Source organism: Callorhinchus milii, unplaced genomic scaffold, assembly GCF_018977255.1.
Source record: "Callorhinchus milii isolate IMCB2004 unplaced genomic scaffold, IMCB_Cmil_1.0 Scaffold1, whole genome shotgun sequence".
Classification (NCBI taxonomy): Eukaryota; Metazoa; Chordata; class Chondrichthyes; order Chimaeriformes; family Callorhinchidae; genus Callorhinchus; species Callorhinchus milii.
Window position 1 is genome coordinate 100742352 of NW_024704742.1, and position 9466 is coordinate 100751817.

Below are 9466 nucleotides of genomic sequence, written 5' to 3' on the forward strand. Positions count from 1 at the left end.
TAATAATAATCTCTATATTTGATATAGTGCCTTATCATGTGATCGAGATGTCTCAAAGTGCTTCACAGAATAAATTATATAGTGGATTGACTGTGTATTTTGTGGGCGAACACGACAGCCAGTTTTGCACGCGACAATGTCCCACAAACAATCTTGGAGTGAGTGACCAATTTTATTTGGGGGAATGTTGGCCAGGACACTGGAAAAACTCCCTTCTCTTTTCAGATAATGCCATGGGATCTTTAACACCCACCTGGACAGGAAGGTGGGACCTCGGTTTAGCGTCTCATCCGAAGGACGGATGTAGTACCATGTACTTACAAGATTCACTCTTCTCTTTATCCTCTCCAGTTCTTCTCTCATTTCCTCTGCTTTCCTCTGGCTCTGAATTTGTGCTGTTTGCTTTAACACAGCAAGGGCTGGTCCATCTCCTTTGTCTAGGAGTTCAATCTCTTTCATGTAATCCTCCATGGAAGCCAGGGATAGGACACAGGGAGCAGTAAACTTTGATTTACTCATCTGTTGTTTAAAGATATTAAATATTATGTCCCAAGCAAACAATGGAATTGTTTTAAAATATTGCACTGATTTGCAATAAGATCTCACGGTTGCAATCGCATAAAGAAAACCAAGAGAAACTCTCTTCTCTTTCAATACTGTCAAACCAAACCTAAAATACTTTTAATCTTCTTGATCATTGACAGCATTGACAAGACCACCTACAACGTACTAGACATCAAGCTGAACAGAAAACCATATATTGGGTTGGACCAGACACGAGGAACATAGGAACAAGAGTAGGCCAGTTAGCCCCTCGAGCCTGTTCCCCCATTCTATTAGATTATGGCTGATCTGTACCTCAACTCCAATTATCCGCCTTTGCCTCATATTCCTTGATACTCTTACCTAAGAAAAATCTATCCACATCAGTCTTGAAAATGTGAATGGATCCAGCATCCACAGCCTTTTGGGGAAGAGAGTTCCAGATTTCCACTACTCTTTGGGTGAAACAATGCTATGTGTTGGGATTCTTCCTGCTTGGCTCCCATTAACCCTAGAAGTTAACTTTGCAATTGCAAACTGTGTAGTTTAAACTCCAGCAATACCATACTCTGAGGTCCCAAAGCTTTGTCTTTTACCAACCTGCAGCTAAACGTTCCAGGATTAGGTAAGCAGGGTGATTCTCTCCAGGGAGAGAGTGCACAATTCCATACAAGAGAAATAAAGTCCATTCATATGTGAAGCTCTCAGTAATTCGGTTTGAAGACTGTTTATTGTGGTGATGGGTTTCTATGTGTGTCAGACTCTCGGCTAACCAAGCAAAAGCTAAATACATCACACTTCTAACAGATAATATGACTGAATGTTACACCCAGCGTCTCTTTTTTCTTACCAAAACACTGCCAGAGACCTTTTCACAAAGATTTGATTGGGGTATTTAAAATAATGAAAGAGGGATCCATTCCGAGGGACACGGCTTTCAAATCAGAGCCAAGACAGTTAGAACTGAGGTCAGGAAACACTTCTTCACACACAGAAACACTGTCTCAGAAAGCTATAAAGGCAGAATCAATATTGATGATTAAAAGAGAGATAGATATTTGGGTGATAGACAGAGGATTGGGATTAAGCGATCTGCCAAGAGCTAATAAATTGGTGGAACAGGCTGGATGGGCTGAATGTCCTCTTCTTGTTCCTAGTTATTTCCTATGTTTACCCTTTAAACACTTTTTCACATACAGTACTGCATATCTTACATCAGAAACATTTATTGTCAGTTAATCTCTAAGGCAGATGACATTTCTGTACAATAAAATGACAGTAGAGATCTATCTTTTGTTAAGAAGGCATTAAAAATACTGTTAATCGCCATAAAGCAAATAATACAACTTTTTTGTTTACAATAATCAATATCATCTACTCACAATAGTTGGTAAATTTTTCCAAAACAGTTGCACTGTTGATCACCAAGACATGGGTTCCTTTTCCTTCAAAAGTAAGGTATTCAAATTAATCTTTACATCAAATTAACACCGTTTGTCCTTTTTATATCAATTTTTTAAAAAAGAGTTACTGCACAATCCTGACAACACGTTGAATTCTTTTCTTTTTTCAATCGATCTGACCACTGCCACTTCAGTCCTTCACCCACCGAAGCCAGTGCTTACTGTGTTGCTGCAGAAGCACTTTTGCAGAGCGTGTAACTAGCAATGTGTAGAGTGTGAAGTGTATTGTGTGGCGCTTCAAGATAGAAGTTTGCCTTCCCAACACGGCTGGATCGCCCTGACCTGGGTCGCTTGGTTACCAGTAAGCAGAATGCAGTGAGATGCTTCTCTCCCCTGCATTGATTCCTGGTGTAATGTGAATCGAAGCGTGAGAAGGACAAGAGAGAGAGAGAGAAAACACACACACACAAATCAACCTGCAACAAACTCCTGTTAGAAACAATCAGCCACACACAGGTTACAAAGTCCTGTAGCAGTGGTCACTTCACACATAACAACAGCCTTGATACAAAACCTCAAGAATGGCTTTTGCCAAGTCCCTTGTGTTTGGTTTTTTGTGCTTCTTTCGCAGGTGTTATTTAACAGGCAAGCTTGTGCCAGGTTGTTATCTATTCAGTTTATTGGCTTAGTAGTTTGTAGGCAAACTTGTCCCACACCAAAGACCCATAGAAACGTTACAAAATTCTTGCACAAAGTGAAATAAAAATTTGCGTTTATCAAAACATCAGGTTGTCCCAGGTTAGAGTTGGTAGCAAATTAGCCTGCAGCAAACTCATGTTAGAAACAATGAGTCACACAAGGCTTCACAGGCCTGTAACTGTGGTCACTGAACACAAAACAATAGCCGGCTTCAAAAGCCCAAGAATTAGTAGCTGTGTTGTGGGCTTTCATGCTTATTCTGTTTAACAGGCACATTTATTCTAGCTTGTTATTTATTTAGTTCATTGGTTCTCATTGGATCTTATATTTCATAGCACACTTGCTTCCAGACAATGTACAGTGAGTACTGAGAAATGCCCACTCTCCCACCAGCCTTTGCACAAATGTTTGCGACTAGTTTGTCTTCAATGTCGTTATTAAGTTGAAGAGTTAAGTTTTTTTAAAAACTGACACCACCTCGTTATGCGGCTGGAGGAGAGGTGTCTGGCAGCACAGTATTGGTCACCGTTTCTGATCAATGTATTGATTCAGTCTTCTGCTGCTAAAGATGGGGACTTAACTGTGGAGTGACACATTCAGGAAAAAAAACTATAATTTCTCATGACACCTAACACTGTTGGTAGAGAGACAGAAGTTTCAGGTGTAGAGCTACAGCTGTATTTTCTCATGATCCAGTAATACACACATATTTCCTCCATACCCTCACCCCCTCCAGCCTACACTCACCCCCTCCATACCCTCACCTCCTCCAGCCTACACTCACCTCCTCCTTCCAAACTTTTGTCCTTGTTTCTCCTGCTTCTCACCCTCCCTCATCTCTTGCATAAAACTTACTACCTGCTGTCAGCTTCCCCTCTTCATGACCCAGCTAGCCAATATCAGCAACCTCTCTCTCGTCACTGGCACAGCACCTCCACTGGCACAGTACCCTCTTCCTCCCCTTTCAAACCTGCCATCATCACCACCCTCCTCAAGAAACCCTCACTGTACCCTTTCATAATCTTCAGCTAACAGTCTTTCTTCAACCTTTCTCTCCAAGATGCTGGAAGGAACCGTTGCCTCCGAGCTTTGCTCCTTCCTCTCCTATCATTCCCTTCTGAGCGTTTTCAATCTAATTTATTCCCCCAAGACTAACCTGGTCAAAGTGATCAATTATATTCTCTCCATCTGCAACTTGGGCTCTCAGTGCCACCAAGCAGAGATCCCACCAGAGCAAGCTGGGAACAGAGTGATACCTCTACACAGGAATTTGGAGAGAGTGGGAATTGAGTGGGCTGGGGACAGAATGATACCTCTCAAACAGGAATTTGGAGAGAATGGGAAATTCTGTGCAGAGGGGAAAGGAGGTGCAGTATAGAAACCTTTCACATCAGGATGACTGGGCATCCTCTGCTGTGCTCATCGCGACACATTTCAACTGCTCCATTGCCCACTCTCTCCGTAAGAACCTCTCCTACCTCCAGAAGGCAAACCCCCTTCTTTCAACCACATCTGCATCCTTCCCAACTCTCCTCCATCCTCATGACCCACGGTCATTTCCCACCATAATCTACAACCCCCCCCACCCAAACTTCTCAGCCCCTCCACCCTCTCCCATTAGCTCTCATCTCCCAAACCTCCCTTGGTCTATAACCCTACTCCTCTGGCTGTTTCCCCTTACTTGAACACCTCAGCCTGCACCAACCCTCCTCCCTCAAAATTCCTTGTCTACTGCCCCCAAACCTCCTGCTCCTTCCTCAATAATATCTCCTGACTCCTCTCATCCCTGTTCCTCTGCACTGAGCGCCTGTTTCATCATGGGTGAATTCAACATTCACCTCAACTCCTCCTGTCCCAATTCCTCCTGCCCCATCTCCTCTGACTTTACTGCCCTCCTATCCACCCTAAACCTCAAGGTATAGTTGTTGTTGTTCTCCGTGATTTATTTGGCGCCCTGAACACAGTGGATTACTACATCCTTCTCTGCCCCCTCTTCTCTCTGCTTCACCACCTTTCTCTCTCCCTTCCTGGTTTTACTTCAACCTATCCCAGACTTTGTCTCTTCCAAGATAGATCTTAAGATGGGCTTTAAAACTGAGGAGAGAATGGGTGAGGTGGAGGGACTCTAGGATTAAGTTTCAGAGAGATTGTTTTAAATCTCGGGATGTTCATCCCAATCTTTGATTATACAATTAATTTTAGGATCTGTCTGTCTTCACTGTCACTATTTCAGAGAAAGTTGGGAGTCTTGCTTATTGTTGCCACCAAATCCATGTTGACCTGCTGCCCCACCCAAACTCAAATGTGGCTGCTCATTTCACCATCGTTTATGGGACTTTGTTAATGCAGATTAGCTTCTACGTTCACTTCATTTTTGATTAATTAGATTTTGCAAAACACTTTGAGGCATTTATTTTTACATGTAAAGTGCGCTAAAAATGGAAGTTGTAATTTTTAATTAATGTTATAATAGAATACAATACAAATTTCCTAACAACTAACTACTTTTATTTACTTTTAGTTTAAATCTTTCCGATAATATGAGCTAGCCTTAGGTTTTATGATATGTTTGACAATATGAGAAGTTGAAGATAAAGCTATTCTTGGACCTATATTATAAATATAAAACACTATTTATAAACACATGTAAGTGTTCAGAATGTAGTGGAAACAGATGTACAAGTACAGTTCCCATCGGGTGGTGGGTATGGCTATAAAATATAAGAAATAAAAGAAAAACAATGTCTTAACATGCATACTATTTTAATCCAAGTTGATTAAGGTGTAGTATACAAAAATTCAAATTCTGCAAATTTTCTGAACAACTGAATAGTGATGATCTAGTCTGCATACTTACAGTGGGTTAAAATATATTCACAGAACAATTTACTTCAACTATTTTATAGGTAATAGAGTTTAAACTGCAGCAATTCTGAACAGATGTCTTAATTAACAAATTTCTAAAATGTGGAATGTACTGAATAATGCATTTTTGCACATTTAATGTTTAAGAAATATGTTAAGAAATACTAAAATAAAACCCAATGACAAAAAGTACAGGATCTTTGTGTGATTACAATGACTGAAATTGAAAGTACTGAAAAGTACTGTTCACTTGAGAGAATGAGACCTTTCAAATAATACAGTATTTTACAGATGAGTTATAGGAGGAAAACAATCCTTTACATCAATATAACAGTTTGTACACCAGGGAGACTGGAGATCTAGGAACAAGGCAATATGTTTCAGTGCAACACTATAAGTTACTTCTACAGCTGTAATTTCTCATGATCCAGTGGTACACACAAAGAAAATGAGATCAGCTGTTTGTCAAACTACTTGTTAATTAATCATTCATACAACATAAACAGCTAGGAAGTGTTTCATAAAAATATGTGCGTCCCCATCCACTTTAAAAAGTTTTTAAAAGGCAAAAACTGCGAACCAAACAAATGCTAACTACAGCTGTATAATCATCAGCACAGACTGCAAATTCCAGAAGTTGACTGTACTGCAGCCAAACCAAACATCAACCAACAGTATTGCTAACAGTTGCAGATAATGTGAACTGAGGTTAACCTTTCGTTGCCCAATGAAAATTAAAGAACATGTTACCTCGAGCTCAGAGCAGTGCTTTTGATTCTAAATTTATAAAATTGTATTGAATATATGGAAATTGGTGTAAAGGAACTAGTGTAATAGAATAAATTTAAATAAAACCAAGGGTAACAGTTCCAGTTGAAGAAAAAAAAAGGTGGTTTAATGAATTACTTGGAGGTTTTCAGCTCAGAGGTACAAGATTGGTTTGGATGAACGAGGACCTTCGGCCTATCCTACCATCCCCAATCACAGCATCAAAAGGCTTTTTGAATGAGTCCAGTGTCCTGGCCCCTACCACCTTTCCTGACAATAATGTGTTTTGAATGTAGCCCAGGCTAACCCATGAAAAGTCCTCTTTGTCCATTGGATTTAAAGTAAGTTTGTGCAGCCTGCCATTTAGCCTAAGCTGCCATTATTCACCTCAATGTACATTCTCACTCAAAAGCTAATTGGATATAGTTATGTTGAATTGAAAAAAATACTCGTGCAATAGAAGTGCTCTTCTGAGGTTGGGGATATTGTTGGACACTGGAATCTTGCTATACCTCATCTGGAAGAGTTGATGCAGACACTAAGTGCCAGGTGAGTCATTCGTTCCACATTTTGACTGTTTCTATTTCCAAAACAATGACGATTGGAGATGCAATATCAATCATAATAATAATCATAATAATTCTTGCATTTGATACAGAACCTTTCGCATTTGGAGGACGTCTGTAAACGTTTCAAAGGATTTACTGTAAAGTGTAATGACTGTATTTTGTAGGAAAACACAGCAGCCAATTTGAACAGTGATGAGAACCACTAAACCCTGAATCATCTGATCATTTTGATTGGTACTTTCTTAGCCAATATACTTGTTAAGAAGGGCAACTTTATTAATTAAAATGCTAAGAATTAAAAGCTAACTAAATTATCTGGCAAGCTACTACTTCATAAATTATTGAATAGTTATCTCCCAGCTGAGTATTACTTGTGGAGAAAAATCTGTTATCTTTTCATTTATTGCTAAATCAGTCTTCACTTCAGAGGTCCATAGGTGTCTCGTTTTACTACTACACGTTTGTAAGCTTCTAAAATTATTGATTATATTGCTGCAATTGTGATGCTATATTTATCGAATAGGAGATGTACGAATCAAACTTGAACAGATCATGTCATTAAAAAACTATGTTGAAAGTTATGAGGTTTTATCCCTAACTCAGAAACCAGCACAGAAAGGCATTGCTATGTTGGATATATTGTTCTCTCGATACGCATAAAGTGAAGATCCACCTTGGCACATTTGTAAAATGAATCAACAAAATGATAAATTAAGAGACAATTTTAAGAAGTAATTGGCCCCTAATTCAAATTCAAGAAATCAGTAATTCACAATTCTAATGTTGATACTTAGTTCCCTTGTTTCTCAAAAATTGCTTTTTTCTGTATGTTGAACAACAGAATCTGTAACTCTGATTGTAAGCAGGGAATACTCATTTGTATATAAAAAATGGTGAATGAGAAAGAATCTTATTATGTGGAAATTTACTAACTTTATTAACGGTAGATCTATACCAATTATTTGCAAAACTGATCTAATGAGATCCTTTCACACGTTTGCAATTCTTCCCCTTTTTTTGTTCAGATAAAGTCTTTGGAAAGGTGCTGCAAGCTGTTCTCAGGCCTCTTCCAATTCTGCTCTGAATCAGCAAAAAGAGGAGCACAAAGAGCAGCTCCCTCAGATTTTCCGTGTTTCTAGGAAGTGTTTGACCATATGCCAACTCCCCATGTGCAATTTCAGCATAAAATTGTCCAAGCTGACAAAATGGCAATTCGATTTTATGCAATAAGGTCAAAATTAAAACATTATAAAATATTCTTTGCCCATTGCAGATCAGAGCAATTGGAATACATGGAGCAATACAGAACATGAACGATTCCTGTTCTGAGCTACACAGTTCTGTAGTCCTGTAGCTCAGTGGTTAGAGCACTCGCCTCGCAAGCGAGAGACCTGGGTTCAATTCCCGGCAGGGCAACGTTGGGCAAATTTCCTTACTCCAGATGCCTGTTTACCCAGCAGTAAGTAGAAACCCGGTTGTTAGCCGATTGGCGGATCGCTTTTCCGGGGGTAATAATTCCTTCAAAAAAAATAATAATAATAAATTGGTTTTGCCCACAAAATATATAGTCAATTCACATTACAATATATTCTGTGAAGCGTTTCAGACGTTTCGAAGACGTGATCAAGCGCTACATCAAATGCAAGGAATATTATTATCCCATTCCATTCAGGGTAGAATTGACTTCTGTATGCACACCCGAGAGTTCTTGCTTCAAAAATAACCCAAGTGGGTTTACATGGAATATACAGCACAGAAACAGACCATTCGGCCCAACTGGTCTATGCTGGCATTTATGTTCCACATGAGCCTCCTCCTGATCTTCTTCAACTAAGCCTATCAGCGTAACCTTCTATTCCTTTCTCCCTCATGTACCCATCTAACTTTCCCTTACATGCATCTATGCTATTTGCCTCAACAACTCCTTGTTGTAGCAAGTTCCACATTTCTATCACTCTCTGGGTAAATAAGTTTCTTCTGACTTCCCTATTTGATTTATTGGTGACTATTTTATATTGATGGCCCCTGATTTTGGTCTCCCCCATAAATGGAAACATGTCCACCCTATCAAAATCTTTCATTATTTTAAAGACCTCTAATAGGTCACTGTTCTCTTTTCAAGAGAAAGGAGTCCACGTTTGTTCAGCCTTTCCTGATAGGTATAACCTTGCAATTCTGGTATCATCCTTGTAAATCTCCTTTGCGCCTTCTCCAGTGCCTCTATATCCTTTCTATAATATGGGGACCATAACTGGAGTCCTGTAGCTCAGTGGTTAGAGCACTCGCCTCGTAAGTGAGACACCTGGATTCGATTCCCAGCAGGGCAAAACCTTGGGCAAGTTTCCTTACTCCACACGCCTGATAATAATCCCTGAATAGTCAATTCACTTTACAGTATTTTCTGTGCAGTGCTTTGAGATGTCTCGAAGATGTGAAAAGCACTGTATCAAATGCAAGGATTATTATTATTATAACTGTACACAGTAGTCCAAGTGTGGTCTAACCAAGGTTCGATATAAGTTTAGCGTAACTTCCCTGATTTTCTTTTCTATCCCTCTAGAAATGAACCCCAACGCTTGGTTTGCTTTTTTATGACCTTATTAACCTGCGTCGCCCTTT

The 9466-nt window shown here is 39.5% G+C and overlaps 1 non-coding gene across 1 annotated transcript; it reads left to right on the forward strand.

Annotated features, from left to right (window-relative positions):
- The first annotated feature begins 9102 nt into the window (after nucleotides 1-9102).
- Nucleotides 9103-9174, forward strand: trnat-cgu. Its single transcript has one exon. It is a non-coding gene; the product is annotated as a tRNA-Thr (tRNA).
- Nucleotides 9175-9466: the final 292 nt, after the last annotated feature.